This window comes from Globicephala melas, chromosome 10 (assembly GCF_963455315.2).
Source record: "Globicephala melas chromosome 10, mGloMel1.2, whole genome shotgun sequence".
Classification (NCBI taxonomy): Eukaryota; Metazoa; Chordata; class Mammalia; order Artiodactyla; family Delphinidae; genus Globicephala; species Globicephala melas.
This window is the reverse complement of record NC_083323.1, coordinates 8,748-24,608: the sequence shown is the minus strand read 5'-3', so window position 1 is coordinate 24,608 and position 15,861 is coordinate 8,748. Positions and strand designations below refer to the sequence as shown.

The 15,861-nt window shown below is 44.1% G+C and overlaps 1 long non-coding RNA gene across 1 annotated transcript; it reads left to right on the top strand.

Moving 5' to 3' along the window:
• The first annotated feature begins 14 nt into the window (after window positions 1-14).
• On the top strand, window positions 15-15,611 carry LOC115852519 (uncharacterized). The gene is made up of 4 exons (XR_004039186.2): window positions 15-101; window positions 12,594-12,668; window positions 13,173-13,293; window positions 14,809-15,611. It is a non-coding gene; the product is annotated as an uncharacterized lncRNA (long non-coding RNA).
• Window positions 15,612-15,861: the final 250 nt, after the last annotated feature.

Genomic DNA, 15,861 nt, shown 5'->3' with positions numbered 1-15,861 from the left:
GCCGGGGGCTGGCTGGCTAGTCCAGTGCCGGGCGAGAGTACTGCCGGTCAATGAGTACCCGGACCGGGCCGGCCTGGGGCTTCCAATAGCCGGAGTCTGGGGTGGGCTTTGGCCCCGGGGCTGAGCTAGGGTTCAAGCGGCTGTAGGCCTTGGGGAGTGACTGGGCGGCCGCGGGGGGAACGACTGGGGAAGCGTTCCTGAGGCGTGGGGGCGGGGCCTGTGGCGTGTGGGGCGGGGTGCAGGCAAGGGGGCAGGGTGCTCAGGTGCGGTGGGTGGACCATAGGTGTGGGGCCGGAGTCTTGTGTGGGCGTTGGTGCCCGAGTGCGGGGCTTCTTTGGGGTGATGGAAGGGGCGCAGAGCAGCGCTGGGGAAAGTGGGGGGGGGTGGGGCCTCATGTGTGGGAGGCAGAAGACTAGGTGATTTCTAAAGTTTGTAATTCTCTCTTGGGGCGATTCTGAGCATATTTTTCTTTCTTTTTTTAAAAAAAATTTATTTATTTTTGGTCTTTGTTGCTGCGCGCGGGCTTTCTCTAGTTGCAGCGAGAGGGGGCTACTCTTCGTTGCGGTGCGCGGGCTTCTCATTGCAGTGGCTTCTCGTTGCGGAGCACGGGCTCTAGGCACACGGGCTTGAGTAGTTGTGGCACGAGGGCTCAGTAGCTGTGGCTCGCGGGTTCTAGAGCGCAGGCTCAGTAGTTGTGGCGCACGGGCTTAGTTGCTCTGCGGCATGTGGGATCTTCCCGGACCAGGGATGGAAACTGTATCCCCTGCATTGGCAGGCGGACTCTTAACCACTGCGCCACCAGGGAAGTCCCATGAGCATATTTTTCTACTCCATTGTTGTTAACCGAGAATTGCGACAGCCACGACTGAGCCAGGTTTATCAGGGAACCTAGTTCTCCCTCCACACAGCTCGGCAGTGAGATGCCGGCTCAGGGGCATTCACTGATTTATTCAAGAAGTACCTGTTGAGGGCAGCTGTGGGCTAAGACAGGCATTCCTTGTGGGGACTGAGGGTACAGCGGAGAGCAACAGAGCTGCCATCTTGGAGCTGACCTTCCAGTGGGGCGGACGTGTAAATCAACTAGCTGTTGTAATAAAATTACAGACAAACCCTCTGAAGAAAGTGCGCAGGACGCCGAGAGAAAGCAACAGGGGAAGTGAGCTGGGCTTCAGCGGGTAATTAGGTGCTAACCTAGGGAAAGTCCCCACTCAAAGGCTGTCTGGCAAAAGAGCCTTTTGGAACGGAATTAGAGTAGTCATTGTATGATTTGTATTCTTTTAAATTTGTTAAGTTGTGTTTCATGGCCCAGAATGTGGTCTATTTTGGTATATGTTCCATGCGAGCTTGAGAAGAATGTGTATTCTGCTGTTGTTGGATGAAGTAGTGTATAGATGTCCATTATATCCAGTTGATTGAAGGTGCTATTGAGTTCAGCTACGTCCTCACTGATTTTCTGCCTGCTGGCTGTGTCCATTTCTGAGAGAGGGGTGTTGAAGTCTCAAAATAATACTGGAATCATCTGTTTCTCATTGCTGTTCTTCTTTTTGCCTCAAGTAGTTTGACACCCTGTTGTTTGGTACATACATTAAGGATTGCATGTCTTCTTGAAATATTGACCCCTTTATCATTATGTAATACCTCTCTTTATCTCTGATAACTTTCCTTGGTCTGAAGTCCTCTCTATCTGAAATGAAGATAGCTACTCCTGATTTCTTTTAATTGGTGTTAGTATGATATATCTTTCTCCATGCATTTACTTTAGACAGCAGATAGCTGGGTCTTGTTGTTTGATTCACTCTGACAATCTGTCTTGTAATTGGTATATTTAGACAATTGATATTCAAAGTGATTATTGGTATTGTTTGATTAATATCTACCTATTTGTTCCTAGTTTCTATTTGTTGCCCTTGTTCTTTTTTTCCTATTTTGTCTTTCCTACTTTTTTTTTTTTTTTTTTGCCTTTTGGGGTTTTAATTGAGCATTTTAATTTTATATGATCCCATTTCCTCCCCTCTCCTGTCATATCAATCATGCTTATTTTGTTTTTACATTTTTGATGGTTGCCCTAGAGTTTGAAATGTACATTTATAAAATATTCAAGTCCGGTTAATAACACTATACCACTTCACAGGTAGTGCAGGTGCCTTATAATAATGAAATACTCCTATTCTTTCCACCTGTCCTTTATCTCACTTATATATAAGCACACATAACTGAATGCATTGTTGACATTATTATTTTGAATAAACTGTTATCTATTAGAGCAACTGAGAAAAAGAAAAATTAAATGAAAAGTTTTACCTTCACTTATTCATCCTCTGATGGTAGATGTGGATCCAAGTTTATGATCTATATTATTTTCCTTCTCTCTGAAGAACTTCTTTATAACATTTCTTGCAAGGCAGGTCAATTTTTGTTTGTCTGAAAAAGTCTCCTTCACTTTTTTTTTTTTTTTTTTTGCGGTACACTGGCCTCTCACTGCTGTGGCCTCTCCTGCCGCGGAGCACAGGCTCCAGACACGCAGGCCCAGCGGCCATGGCCCACGGGCCCAGCCGCTCCGCGGCATGCGGGATCCTCCCGGACCGAGGCACGAACCCGCGCCCCCCGCATCGGCAGGCGGACTGCCAACCACTGCGCCACCAGCGAAGCCCTCTCTTTCACTTTTGAAAGATACTTTCATAGAGCATAGAATTCTAGCTTCGTGGTTTTTTCTCTCAGTACTGTAAGTACTTCACTCCACTCTCTTCTTGCGTTCTTGGCTTCTGAGAAGTATGTAATTCTTACCTTTGTTACTTCATGGGTAAGATGTTTTTTCCCTGTGGTTTTTTTCAAGGTTTTTTCTGTATGTTGGTTTTTCTGAAGTTTGAATATGGTATGCTTAGGTGTGTTTTTTTTTTTGGTGGCGTTTATCCTGCTGGTGTTCTCTGAGCTTCCTGGGTCTCTGTTTTTGTGTCTGACATTAATTTGGTGGAAATTCTCAGGCTTTAGTGCTTCTGTTCTGTTCTGGGTTTTTTTCTGGTATTTCCATTATGTGTATGTTGCACCTTTTGTCTTGGATATTCTGTCCTGGTTTTTATATCCTCAAGCTCAGAGATTCTTTCCTCAGCCACAACCCGGATCCTAATAAGCCCATCGAAAATGTTCTTCATTTTTGTTACAGTATTTTTGATCTCTAACATTTCTTTTTAACGAATTCTTAAAAATTCCATTTCTGCTCTTACATTATCCATGTTATTTATTTGTTCCAGTAAATCCCTTAGCATATTAATAAATATTGTTTTAAATTCCCAATCTGATAATTCCAAATTCTTGCCATATCTGACTCTGGTTCTGATGCTCGTTCAGTCTCTTCAAACTATGTTTTTTGCTTTTGAGTATGCCGTGTAATTTTTGTTGAAAGTTGGACATGTACTAAGTAAAAGGAACTGTAGTAAATAGGCCTTAGTAATGTGATGTTAGATGTGGGAGAACAGAAGTGCTCTGTAGTCCTGTGACTGGGCCTCAGTCTTTGGTGAGCCTGTGCCCCTGGACTGTGAACGTCACCAATTTTTTCCCTCCTAAGGTGGGACAGGATGGATAGAGCTAGCTGGAGTTGAGTATTTCTCTTCTGTCGGTTTGGTTGAGCTCTCATAAAACCCTAACAGGTCAGGCTCTGGCAAAATGGTTTCTCCTGAGGGCAGGCCTGTTAAGAACAGAATGCCCTGGTGTATTTTAAAGTAGTTATTTTTCCTTTCCTTCTGCTGGAAGCATGAGGGATTTTTCTCCAATATTCACTGTGAAGACCTGGAGCTCTCCTGGAGGTAAAACTCACAAAAGTGTGGGAGCTCTCCTAAGACTGGGCCCACCCTGGAGTTTTTAGCTCTCAGATTTGTCCACACTGAGTGTTCAGTGACTTGTCAATTACAGTAGGTAGGTTTACCTTTCCTGATGCTGGTTCCTGCGATGTGTTTCTACTTGTGGGTTTCTGCTCTGCCTGTCTTTCTCTTCATTTTGGGGGGCAGTGGTTTGCTCTGTGACCTCACCTCTCTAAGAATAGCTGGTGGTTTTTCAGTTTAGCTTCTTACTTGTTAGGACAGAGTGTCAACTTCTGAACTCCTTGCATGCTGGACCGTAAACTGGAAGGCTACCAGGTACTCTCTTTTGGGGGTGTATTTTCATTGGTGGCTGGTGAAGTTCACAGCCAGACACTTCGGACTTTGATACCAACATCTTTGCTCCCCTTCCCCCAGAATAGATTATTATTATTATTATTATTACTTTTGCTACTCTTTGAAGTTGCATGTCATCACAGCTGAGCCTCTGCCTTCTTTGGTCACTCCCATTCATTCAAGCCCACTCCAACCTACTTTGAATGCCCAACACTACAGAAATTGCACATGCCAATGTCATCAGTGATGTCTCTGGTGCCAAATATAGTGAGTACATTCCAGGCTTAGCTATACCAGACTCTCAGCAGCATTCGACTGCTTTTTTCGATACCACATTCTCTCGGTTTCCTTCTTGCTTTTCTGGCTGTTTCTTATTCTCTTTAATTATCTTAGATTAGGATTATGGTGAGAAGTTAGGGTTTAGTAGTTAGGGTCAGGATCAGGGTTTGAGACAGTGGTCGGGGGTCCAAGATCTAGGATAGGGTTCAGGGATCAGAAGTTAGAGATAGGGTTCAAGGGTTAAGAGTCAGGGACTAGGGTTCAGGTTTGGGTTGGAGTATGGGTTAGTTAGGGTATGGGTTAGAGTACAGGATAGGGCTAGGGTTAGGGCTAGGACAAAAGCTAGGTTTTAGGATTTAGGGCTTAGGACTAGGGCTAGGGCCAAGGGGTCTAGGGGCTAGAGTTAGAGGGTTACAGGGTTAGGGTTAGAGTTAGGGTTAGGAGTAGTGAATTTAGGCATAGAGATTAGGGATTAGGGTTTGAGGGTTATGTTAGCGTTAAGGGTAACTGGCCCACATTTCTCTCCTTTTTTCCCCATCTCCCTGAGACCTCTAGGAGGACGGCACTCTCTAAGGGTCACTCATGAATGAAAGGTTGAACTGGACCATTAGTTGGGTTAGGGTTAGGGGTCAGAGTTAGGGTTTGATATCTCCTCTGCTTTTCTGACATGGTATTGTCATGGTTGTTTTAAAAAGTAATTTACTTCCCAGTCATTTCAAACATACAGAACACTTTCAATAACAGTAAAAAGTGCTCACATTTGCCACTTCACATGAAATATTCCAGTTTATTTTACCCAAAATAGGGACACTCTCCCCAGGAGCCAGCATATAACCCAAAAATGAGTAAATCAAAAGGTTTCCACTTTATAGTTTAATCCACAGGCCCACTTCAACTTTCAGCAGGTTTTCCAGCTGTTTGGAAATGTCTCTTTGCATCCTGACCCAGTTTTCTTTTTCTGGAATCGTTACTGAGATTTCCCCTTATTTTTACAGTCTTCAGGGGTTTAGAGCACATGATGCGAGTCTGTGTTTGGTGGCCTTTTCTGTAGAGCACCTTTTACTGTGGATGAGTTCAGTGTTCATCCATGTTGTAATACATATCAGTACTTAACTTTTTTTATCATTGTGATTAGAAATGTGTAACATGACATTTACCATTTAAGCGTTTTAAGTGTACAGTCCTGCGGCATTAGCTGCCTCTCACTGTCGTACAATCATTCTCACCATCCGTCTCTGGGACTTCTTCATTTTCCGCAAGTGAAACTCTCTGTCCATTACACACTAACTCCGCTCAGCCCCTGGCAACCACATTGTCTTTGTCTCCGAATTTGACTTATCTGGATACCTTATATAAGTGGAATCATGTAATACTTGTCCTGTGACCAGCTTAGTTTTAGCATGGTGACTTCAAGTTTCATCATGTGTGCGATGTGTGGGAATTACCTTAGTTTTAAAGGCTGAATCATATCATATACCACGTTTTGTTATTTGTTCATCAGTCGATGGTTACGTGGGTTGCTTCCACATTTTTGGCCATTGTGAATAATGCTGGTATGAATATGGTTGTACAAATAACCGTTCTACTTACTGCTTTCAAATACTTGAGTCTATGCCCTGAAGTGGAATTGACAGATCGTACGTTAACTGCTTCAGTGTTTGGGGAGCTGCCGTATTGTTTTCCACAGCGGCTGCGCCATTTTACTTAATTTCTTTGTATAGTAGAATAATAGGATAGTTTATGGATCTACCCATTTTGTTTATCCATTCACCCTTTGATGGACATTTCAGTCACTTCTACCTTCTGGCTCTTGTGAACAGTGCTGCTATGAATATTCGTGTATATGTATATATATATATTTTTTTGTTTGTTTGAACACCTATTATTCAATTCTTTGATGTCTATATCTAGGAGTGGAGTTGTTGAACCATAAGGTAATAAGGTAATTGTATATTTTTAATAAGTTTATTTATTTATTTTTGGCTGCATTGGGTCTTTGTTGCTGCGCGCGGGCTTTCTCTACTTGCGGCGAGTGGGGGCTACTCTTCGTTTCGGTGCGCGGGCTTCTCATTGTAGTGGCTTCTCTTGTTGTGGAGCACAGGCTCTAGGTGCGCGGGCTTCAGTAGTTGCGGCTCGAGGGCTCAGTAGTTGGGACTCAAGGGCTCTAGAGCGCAGGCTCAATAGTTGTGGCGCACGGGCTTCATTGCTCCGCCGCATGTGGGATCTTCCCGGACCAGGGGTCGAACCCGTGTCCCCTGCATCGGCAGGCAGATTCTTAACCACTGCGCCACCAGGGAAGCCTGGTAACTGTATTTTTATCTTTTTGAGGAAATGTCAAAAATGTACACATAGGCTGCACCATTTTCCATTTCCACAAGCAATGCTTAAGAGTTCCAATTTCTCTACATTGTTGGCAACGTTTGATATTTTCTATTTTTTTAATAACCATTCTAGTATGTGTAAAGGGGGATTGCACTGCGGTATTAACTTGCATTTCCATTATGATTACTGATGTTTGACATCTTTTTAAGAATTTATTGACTATTTGTATTTCTTATCTAGAGAAGTGCCTATTCAAGTCCTTTTCCACTAAAAAAATTGGGTTGTCTTTTTGTTGATGATTTGTAAACGTTCTTGATATATTCTGAAGAACAGACTCTTGTCAGATATATGATGTGCAAATATTTTCTTCCATTCTGTGAGCTGTATTTTCCCTCTCTGTATATCACCTTTTGATGCACAGAAGTTTTTAAAATTGAGGAAATATAATCTGTCCATTATTACATGGATACTGTAACCGTCCTCCTTTGCTTATCTGTAACTTCCCACTCCGAGTGTAAGATAACTGGCTTCCACCTCTGTCATTTATTGAATTCATTGCTTGTTCCAGTCCAGATTACAGATTTAGTAGTTTCAGTATTGTTAGCTTCTATCACCATGGGAAAGAACTTAGACTCCAGTATTTATGTATGGTACATTTCGCCTTTATTCTACAGATTCCATTGTTTTCCATGGTTAATTAGGTCAAGTACCTTTTGCCCCCCCACACCTCACCCCACCAACAGTGAGTTTTGTATACTTCTAAATCAGTTAGATTCCTTGTCACATTCTCTATTCCATCCTGTGAAACTCCCATATCCTAAATAACTAAATTTGATTATATATTATTTACTTGTTGGGTTGTAAAAATCCATGGGTTTAAACTAATGCATAGTGGCAGGTATCCAACATTAAATTATCATGTGGAATATTTCAATGCCCCCCCATAACTTGTTTACCATCTCTGTTTTACCTGTTCCAGAATGTCATACAAACGGGGTCATACAGTGTGCAGCCTCTTCAGACTGGATTCTTTCACTTAGCAATATACATGTAAGATTCACCCATGTTTTGTGCATGGGTTGATGGTTTATTCCTTCCTATTTCTGAATAGTATTTCATTACATGTGAATGGGAGGAAGAATAATTTTCCCTCTACCCTCCTAGGTTCTTGGATGAGGACCCCCCCCCATAATAGGAGACATACATAATCATCCAGACAAGTGCATATAGAGAAATTTCCAAAATTTTGGCCGTGAGTCAGTAAAACGGAGTCATACAAAATCATCTGTTTCTGTGAAATAGTAGACTCTGAACTGTGTTTCTGGCAGAGGGAAGACAAAGATTGCTTGCCTAGCGAGAGCTAAAGCTTTTCACTAATATATGGGGAGAAGACTTTTAAGATTTTTGATTTGCCCTGATATGTAATCTTATGGAGGCTGTGGACTGAATTCTGGACAGTGGAATTTCTGGAAATACTATGTATCCATCTTGGTTTTCTTTTTTTAAATCAATCTGAGTGGATAAAATATCTAGTTTGTCTACAATTAGCTTTTTCCTTTCTGGTCTCAAGTAGTGATTTTAGTGGAGTAAGTTACTGTTCAACGGTTGGGCATGATAGGCAAGAAAGCATTGCGGATTTTTTTTGGGGGGGGAGGGGGTGTTAATTGCACTTATGAGGTGAAGAAATAAATGTCTAATTTTTTTCAAGAAACATTATCAACCTTGAGACTAGTTGAATATCTTGAATACTGTAAATCGTGTTCAAATATCCTTAATAATAATATATTTTTGTTTTTGTTTTTGTTTTTTTGGCTGCACCAAGTGGCATGCAGTTTCCCCGACCAGGGGTCGAACGCGTGCCCCCCACAGTGGAAGCCCGGAGTCTTAACCACTGGACTGCCAGGGAAGTCCATGATATATTTTTGAAATGTCTCATGTTTTATGACAGGAGGCAAGAAGCACAATTAAAGGCAAGACACCCTCAACTTAGAGTTATTTCCTTGGATGTTCACATTTAAAGACACAGCTCTTGCTGGGAGAAGGGCCTGGGGAAGGATGGAAGCATTTAAAATAAGAATTTCTGGGGCATATTTCCTGTTATCAGAGATGTAGGGCAATTACTATTTAAGTTTATCTTCATTCTGGAGTGTCGGACAGTTCTCTTCCCAACGCCCAGACATGAGAAGAAAGTGGAGACTTTCATATCGATAAGAAGGGTGGGTGGGCTTTGAATTCCTCCTACAGCTGCATTTCTGTTTCGTGCAGATGAGATTAGTAAAGCAAGGATGGTTGTTTTTAATTCTTCAAGGAATTGCATATCTTGCTCCGTGATCATTTCAAGAGGCTGAACTGTCCATCCGACTTCACTATCTTGGATTTGCCTCTTTATAACAAGGAGATTTCCAACTAAGATGTAAATCAAAGAATTCTCGTGTGCAGATTAGAGCTGTGTGCCTTTGGGATGTTTTCACGAATCCTTCCACAAAGGCTTGGCGTGCTCTGTCTCGCTCAGAGCGCATGGTTCCATTTTAGCCCAGGTGGTCTTAGCAGAGGAGGCCTCACAAATCACTCCTCTCAGGCCTGAAGAGCAGCCTCCAACGGGGCCAAGTTCTGAAAATTAGCAGGAGGTTCTGGCCAAGGACCTGGCCATTTGCAGTCTCGGAGAGGGTTTTCTCCAGGGGCATCTGAAGAATGGCATGAGCAGAGTGTATATATATGGGGTGATGGTTGATTGTGTACATGGATTTTATTTTTTCCTCTAAATCTGATTTCCGTTCTTTTGTTTTGTTAAGGAAGTGATCTTAGGCTCGCTATGATACTTCTTCGTCTTTTTAAAAAATTTGATCATCTGAGAGGTTTCAATAGGATATTTGCTTTAGGGTGAGAACATTTATTTATTTATTACATCTTTATTGGAGTATAATTGCTTTACAATGTGTGTTAGTTTCTGCTGTACAACAAAGTGAATCAGCTGTACATATACAGGTATCCCCATATCCCCTCCCTCTTGAGCCTCCCTCCCACCCTCCCTATCCCACCCCTCTAGGTCGTCATAAAGCATCGAGCTGATCTCCCTGTGCTATGCAGCAGCTTCCTAGTAGCTATCTGTTTTACATTTGGTAGTGTATATATGTCAATGCTACTGTCTCACTTCGTCCCAGCTTCTCCTTGCAGCCTTGTGTCCTCAAGTCCATTCTCTACGTCTGCGTCTTTATTCCTGCCCTGCCACTAGGTTGATCAGCATCAGTTTTTTAGATTCCATATATATGTGTTAGCATACGGTATTTGTTTTTCTCTTTCTGACTTACTTCACTCTATATGACAGACTCTAGGTCCATCCACCTTACTACAAATAACTCAATTTCGTTCCTTTTTATGGCTGAGTAATAGTCCATTGTATATATATGCCACATCTTCTTTATCCATTCATCTGTCGATGGACAATTAGGGGATGAGAACCTTTTAAAAATATCCTTGCAAATATCTTATCAGGTGTTTGGCCAGGACAACCAGTAAATTCTCCTGTATTGAACCCTTTTTTCCCCTCCCAGGCGGTTTCCAAAGGTATACTTATTCCTAAACATGCCTCAAAACCAATAAGCCTTATTATAGCTTAACAATGGACAAAAAGATGTCACTAAAGAGGTTGAAAAAAGAGCAGCCGTGATACAGAGTCACTCCCAAAGACAGCCAAAAGAAATAAAGACTACATGAGTCCCTGAGAGCTGGCAGCCCCTTAAGTAGCACATCAGCCTCAAGTGGGGCGCAACCCACATTTCTGGACAACCAGCTACAAATTCTAAGGACCCAAATGTGACAGTTGGCTGCCAGTACACTCAGGCTATACAACCAGTGTTCCTTGCAGGAGGAAAGACACAGAGGGAACACTCTCAATGGATCCAGGCCAATCTCCCAGGATACCAAATGGGGCAAACGGGAAAGCAATGCTGTACCTGGAGGGAAAGGACACTGAGAGGACCCAGAACTGAGGGCCATGCAAAATCACAACGCCCAGAGAAGAGGTCCCCCCAAGTGTTTCCTCATGCCAGTCTAGATATGAGCAAAGGAGAAGACAAGGAGAGATTGTCACTGCCCTCATTTGACCCAGTCAGAGCAGATATCTGGGAGGCTGACTTAGTCAGAATTATTACCTTTTCTTTGTTCTTTCAGACGTCCTGAGAATCCATCACAGCCTCTGGAGTGAGTGGTGTGCCCCAGCCTTCCCTTTGTGTTCACCAAAACTGTGAAAAAAGAAAACAATTTCCTCGACTTTCTCAGGATTAGTGGCTGGGGCTTGTAAATTACACTTACAGAAGACAGGTTAACAGGAGAAAATGTTTGTTTCCACGCACACAGGAGCCAACCAAAAAAGTCGCTCAATGCTAAATAATGAGAGTCAAAGGCTTATAACCTAACTTAACAGGGAAAGGGTGAGGGGAGAATTGGCTTCTATGGGAAGAACAGAGAGGTTTCTTCAGGAAAGACAAACAGGTTCTTCGGAAAACAATGGGATATGAGAAAGGTTTTGATAATGTTTGCGTCTTCTTCAGGGTCATAAAACACCTCACAGAAGGGACTTATGGTGGGTTTACTCTTGGTCTCTCTCCTGGGAATAGAAGCCACCCTGAAGAGGGAATTTACAGCAGTGGTCATTTCTCAGAAGTTTCTGCTTTTATTCAGATGAGGGAAGCTCCAAGAAAGCTCTTTTTTTCCTGCATCTATTGAATCTCAAGTATCTTCAGCTTAAATTGTCTTTATACCAACCATGGGGTTCTGTCTGGCTCTCCATACCTCCAACTTTGTTCTTCAAGATTCTTTGATCTATTCTGAGCCCTTTTTCCACATGAATTTTAGACTGCTTGTCAATTTCTGCAAAACACCACCTGGAATTTTGGTAGGGATTGACTTGAATCTTTATTTGTGGAGTATTGCCGTCTTAATAGAATTAAGCCTTCTGATCCATGAATATGGGATTATTTTCCATGAATTTAGCTCTCTCTTAGTTTCTTTCAACAAGCAATTGTTGTTTTCAGTGTACAAGTCTTACCCACATTTCCCTCACCTCTACTGGATGCTGATTCAGAACATATACAACCTCCGGGAGAAACTTGCCCCAACCCTGCCATTCACTGCTGCCTAGCTGGCCTGGAACTGAGTCACCAATAGCTTTTGTTCTTTACTTGATTCTTTTTTTAATTAATTAATTAATTTATTTATGGCTGTGTTGGGTCTTCGTTTCTGTGCGAGGGCTTTCTCTACTTGTGGCAAGCGGGGGCCACTCTTCATCGCGGTACATGGGCCTCTCACTATCGCGGCCTCCCTTGTTGTGGAGCACAGGCTCCAGACATGCAGGCTCAGTAATTGTGGCTCACAGGTCCAGTTGCTCCGTGGCATGTGGGATCTTCCCGGACCAGGGCTCGAACCCATGTCCCCTGCATTGGCAGGCAGATTCTCAACCACTGCGCCACCAGGGAAGCCCTATTTGATTCTTAATTCCTTTAGAATTCATTATTTTACTCTCATAAGTGGTTACTGTCCTTGTAATAAATCTTTAAAACATGAAATGATGTTACTTTAATTATTCCAACGATGAGTGATAAATGGATCACACTGAACATATGATTTTAATCTTTTTAGAATTATACACATATTATAAAGAATTGAAATACCACCTAAAGGAGAAGAGAAGAGGTTTGCAAATCCCACCCCCAGAGGTGACCATCATGAACGGTTTGGTGCATCTCTCTCAGGCTCTGTCTCTCTCCTGTCTCTCTCTATCTCTGTCTCCCACACAAGCAGATTTGTTGACATCTCTGTTTATTTCACCTCTTTGTGGTCTTACAGATGGGATCCAGGCTGCAGATGGTTGGTCCTCATGCTTCCCACCTAAGAGAATCCTGAGGTCTCCCCTTTCATGAGGTACACACCCTGTCCCCACTTTCCTAGCTGCAAAGCATTCATTCGTCCATGTGGACCAGAAATGATGGATCCCATCCCCTCTCCATGAACATTCATGTTGTTGCCAGTTCCCTACTATTTCAACCAGTACTGGGATGGATACCCTTGAAATGACATCTCTGAAAAATTGGGCAAGAATTTTAGTGGGATCAAGTCTAAGAATCATCACTGCTAGTAAAGGGACGCACCTGTGGGACTTTGATGGGTCCTGCACACTGTTCTCCCAGAGATGAGTGTCTGGTCACTCTTCCCTCTAGGGGATCTGCTGGGGCCTCTTCTTCCTCACTTTGTCCCCTGGGCTGGTGGTCACCAGACTAGAAACCTGCCAGTGTGATGGTGACCAAAGCTGTCTCCACAGTGTTTATGTTTGCATGTGTCCTCATCTGAGAGGTTGAGCATCTCTCACATACACTGGCCATATGCACGGCCTCTCACTGGAATTGCATGTGTTTGCTCTCTTTTTAGAACATTGATCTTCAAGAGGTTTTTGGACCACAGGTATTCTCCGGCCTTGGTTATGAGGAATGCTTTTCCAGTTTGTGTGTGTTGGCTCCTGCAAATCAGTTCATTCTGGGAACCTTCTGTCGTGAGTACTGTGGTGCTAGTTAGCTTTGTGATGACAAAGCCAACTCCTCTCCCTGCCTGTTTATGAGAAAAGGCCTGAGTCTGAGCCACTATAGATTCTCTAGATATCTTGGTACATGGACCGAGCCCCACCCTCCCATCCTGCCAGACCCCTTGTACAAACACCTCTATTTGAAGAGTTCTTTCGCCTCATCCAGAAAATAAACAGCACACGCCCCTCCCCCCCAATACCCAACAAACAAGCAGACAGACATCCAGCTGGCCTCCTTCTACCTCAACCTCTCCAGAGAGCCACTCTCTTAGAAATACCTTAAGCTCAATGACATACCGCTGTCTCCCTTTCTCTGGCACCATGCCAACCCCGGGTGAGCCCCGTCTTATGTGGACACGACAGCACCACTCAGGTTAGCCGGAGACAGTACCCCAAAGTGGCCTGATGGTACCACCGTACATTGAAAATGGCCTACACACCAAATCGGCCTTAAACATGGTGGTTCAGAGACCAGAGATGTGCATGTGTCTCCGATAAAATCACTGCTCAGGAGACCCCAGCATCTATCAGCAATCTTCTCCACATTTTACTGAACTTTACTCTTCCTCTTTTCAGTTGATATCTTGCTAGATCGTTCATGGAGAAGTTAGATCCCATTTGGCAAGAGCAGAATCATCTTCCCAACACATGAGAAGAGAACAGGCATAGGCCCGCACCCATCCCATCTTATCCCTCCTTGCCTGCCCAGCCCGTCATGTCAGAAACATGTGTCCCTCCTCTTGTCAGAAGCCTAACCCCAGGGAAAGGACTTAGATGTAAAGGAAACCAGAATATTGTCTTGAGCTACGGACACTTCAAAAAACAAAGCAGGGCTTCCCGGGTGTCACAGTGGTTGAGAGTCCACCTGCCGATGCAGGGGACACGGGTTCGTGCCCCGGTCCGGGAAGATCCCACATGCCGCGGAGCGGCTGGGCCCGTGAGCCATGGCCGCTGAGCCTGCGTGTCCGGAGCCTGTGCTCCGCAACGGGAGAGGCCACAACAGTGAGAGGCCCGTGTACCGCAGAAAAAAACAACAAACAACAAACAAACAAACAAACAAAAAACAAAGCAAAAACAACTCCCCCCCCCCAATACAGCAGGTGCAGAAGGGCGTTCTGAGCCTTCTCCTCTTCCTTCCTGGAAGCAGCAGATAACATGTCCCCCCGCCCCACCCCCAGCAAGACGCCTTCCCTCTGCGGGAAGTAGAGTGACATTGCGATCGTCAAGGGCAGACAGTGGAGAGTGAAAGAATTCTGTACAAACAGACCTTGTTCAACCTAATTCTCAACCTCCTTAGCCTCCCCACATAGTGTAGTTCCTTTTCCACAATCGCCTCTGTGTTCAACCCAACAGAAAAGAATTTCTGCCACTTCTCTGGGTCTTTCTTCATTTCCTTAGAGGGCGCCCTGGTCAGGTAAAACTTGTGGGAAATAAATGTGTATGGTTCCGTCCTGTGAGTCTGTTTCACGCCCATTTAATTCTCAGGACCAGCCGTCAGCTCTAAGAGGGTGGAGGTCAGGTTCGGTCTCGGCCACATCTTCCCCGCCGGCACCTTTGAATTCTACCTCCTTCCTTGGCTTGACTCCTCAGCATGCTGACATGCTCTCAGCGACCATCTTCAGAAGCTCTGTGAACATGGGCTGTGTCTTTCAAAATGAAACGCATTCTTCCTCTACGATCCAGCCCTCAAACTCCTTGGTACTGATGGACCTAAACGAGTCGAATGCTTCCATCTACACAGAAACTTGCCTCTGGACGTTTACGGTAGCTTTATTCATAACTGCCAGAACTTGGAAGCAACCAAGATGTCCTTCGGGAGGTGAATGGACAGATAGACGGGGCTCCATCCATGCAGCAGAATGTTCTTCTCACTGAAAAGAAAAATGAGAGAGAGAGGGAGCCACGGGGTGACAGGTGGGGCACCTTAACTGCATGTCACTCACTGAAAGAAGCCAATCTGGAAAGGTGCCACAGCTTAGGGTACCAACTACCTATGACATTCGGGAAAAGGCGAACCACGGAAAGGGTGGGTTGCTAGGGGTTTGTGGCGGGGTTAAGGGGTGGGGTATGATAAACAGGTCAAGCACAGAGGACTTTCAAGGCAGTGAAACTATTCATTGTGATACATTCATGGCGAGATACATTTGTCAAAACCCATAGAACGTACAACACCAGCAGTGAACCCTAGTGTAAACTCTGGACTCTGATGACCATGATGTGTCCATGTAGATTCAGCGATAATGACCAACACACAGAATGTTGATAGGCTAGTTGGGGAGAGGGAAACTCTGAGCACCTGTGTGGGTGGGCGGAGGGGGTGGATGGAGAGAGCAGTAACAGCAGAGCAGGGGGCACGTGGCACCTCTCTGTACTCTGCCCAATTTTGCCGTGAATTCAAAACTTCTTTAAAAAAATAATAAACCCCATTTAAGCAAAGAAACAAATGAACATTCCAGCAGCATCACATGACTCCTCCTCTTCAAGTCCTCAATTTGTCTGGACCACTTGAGAGTCAAACTTCAGGAGGCACTTGGCCTT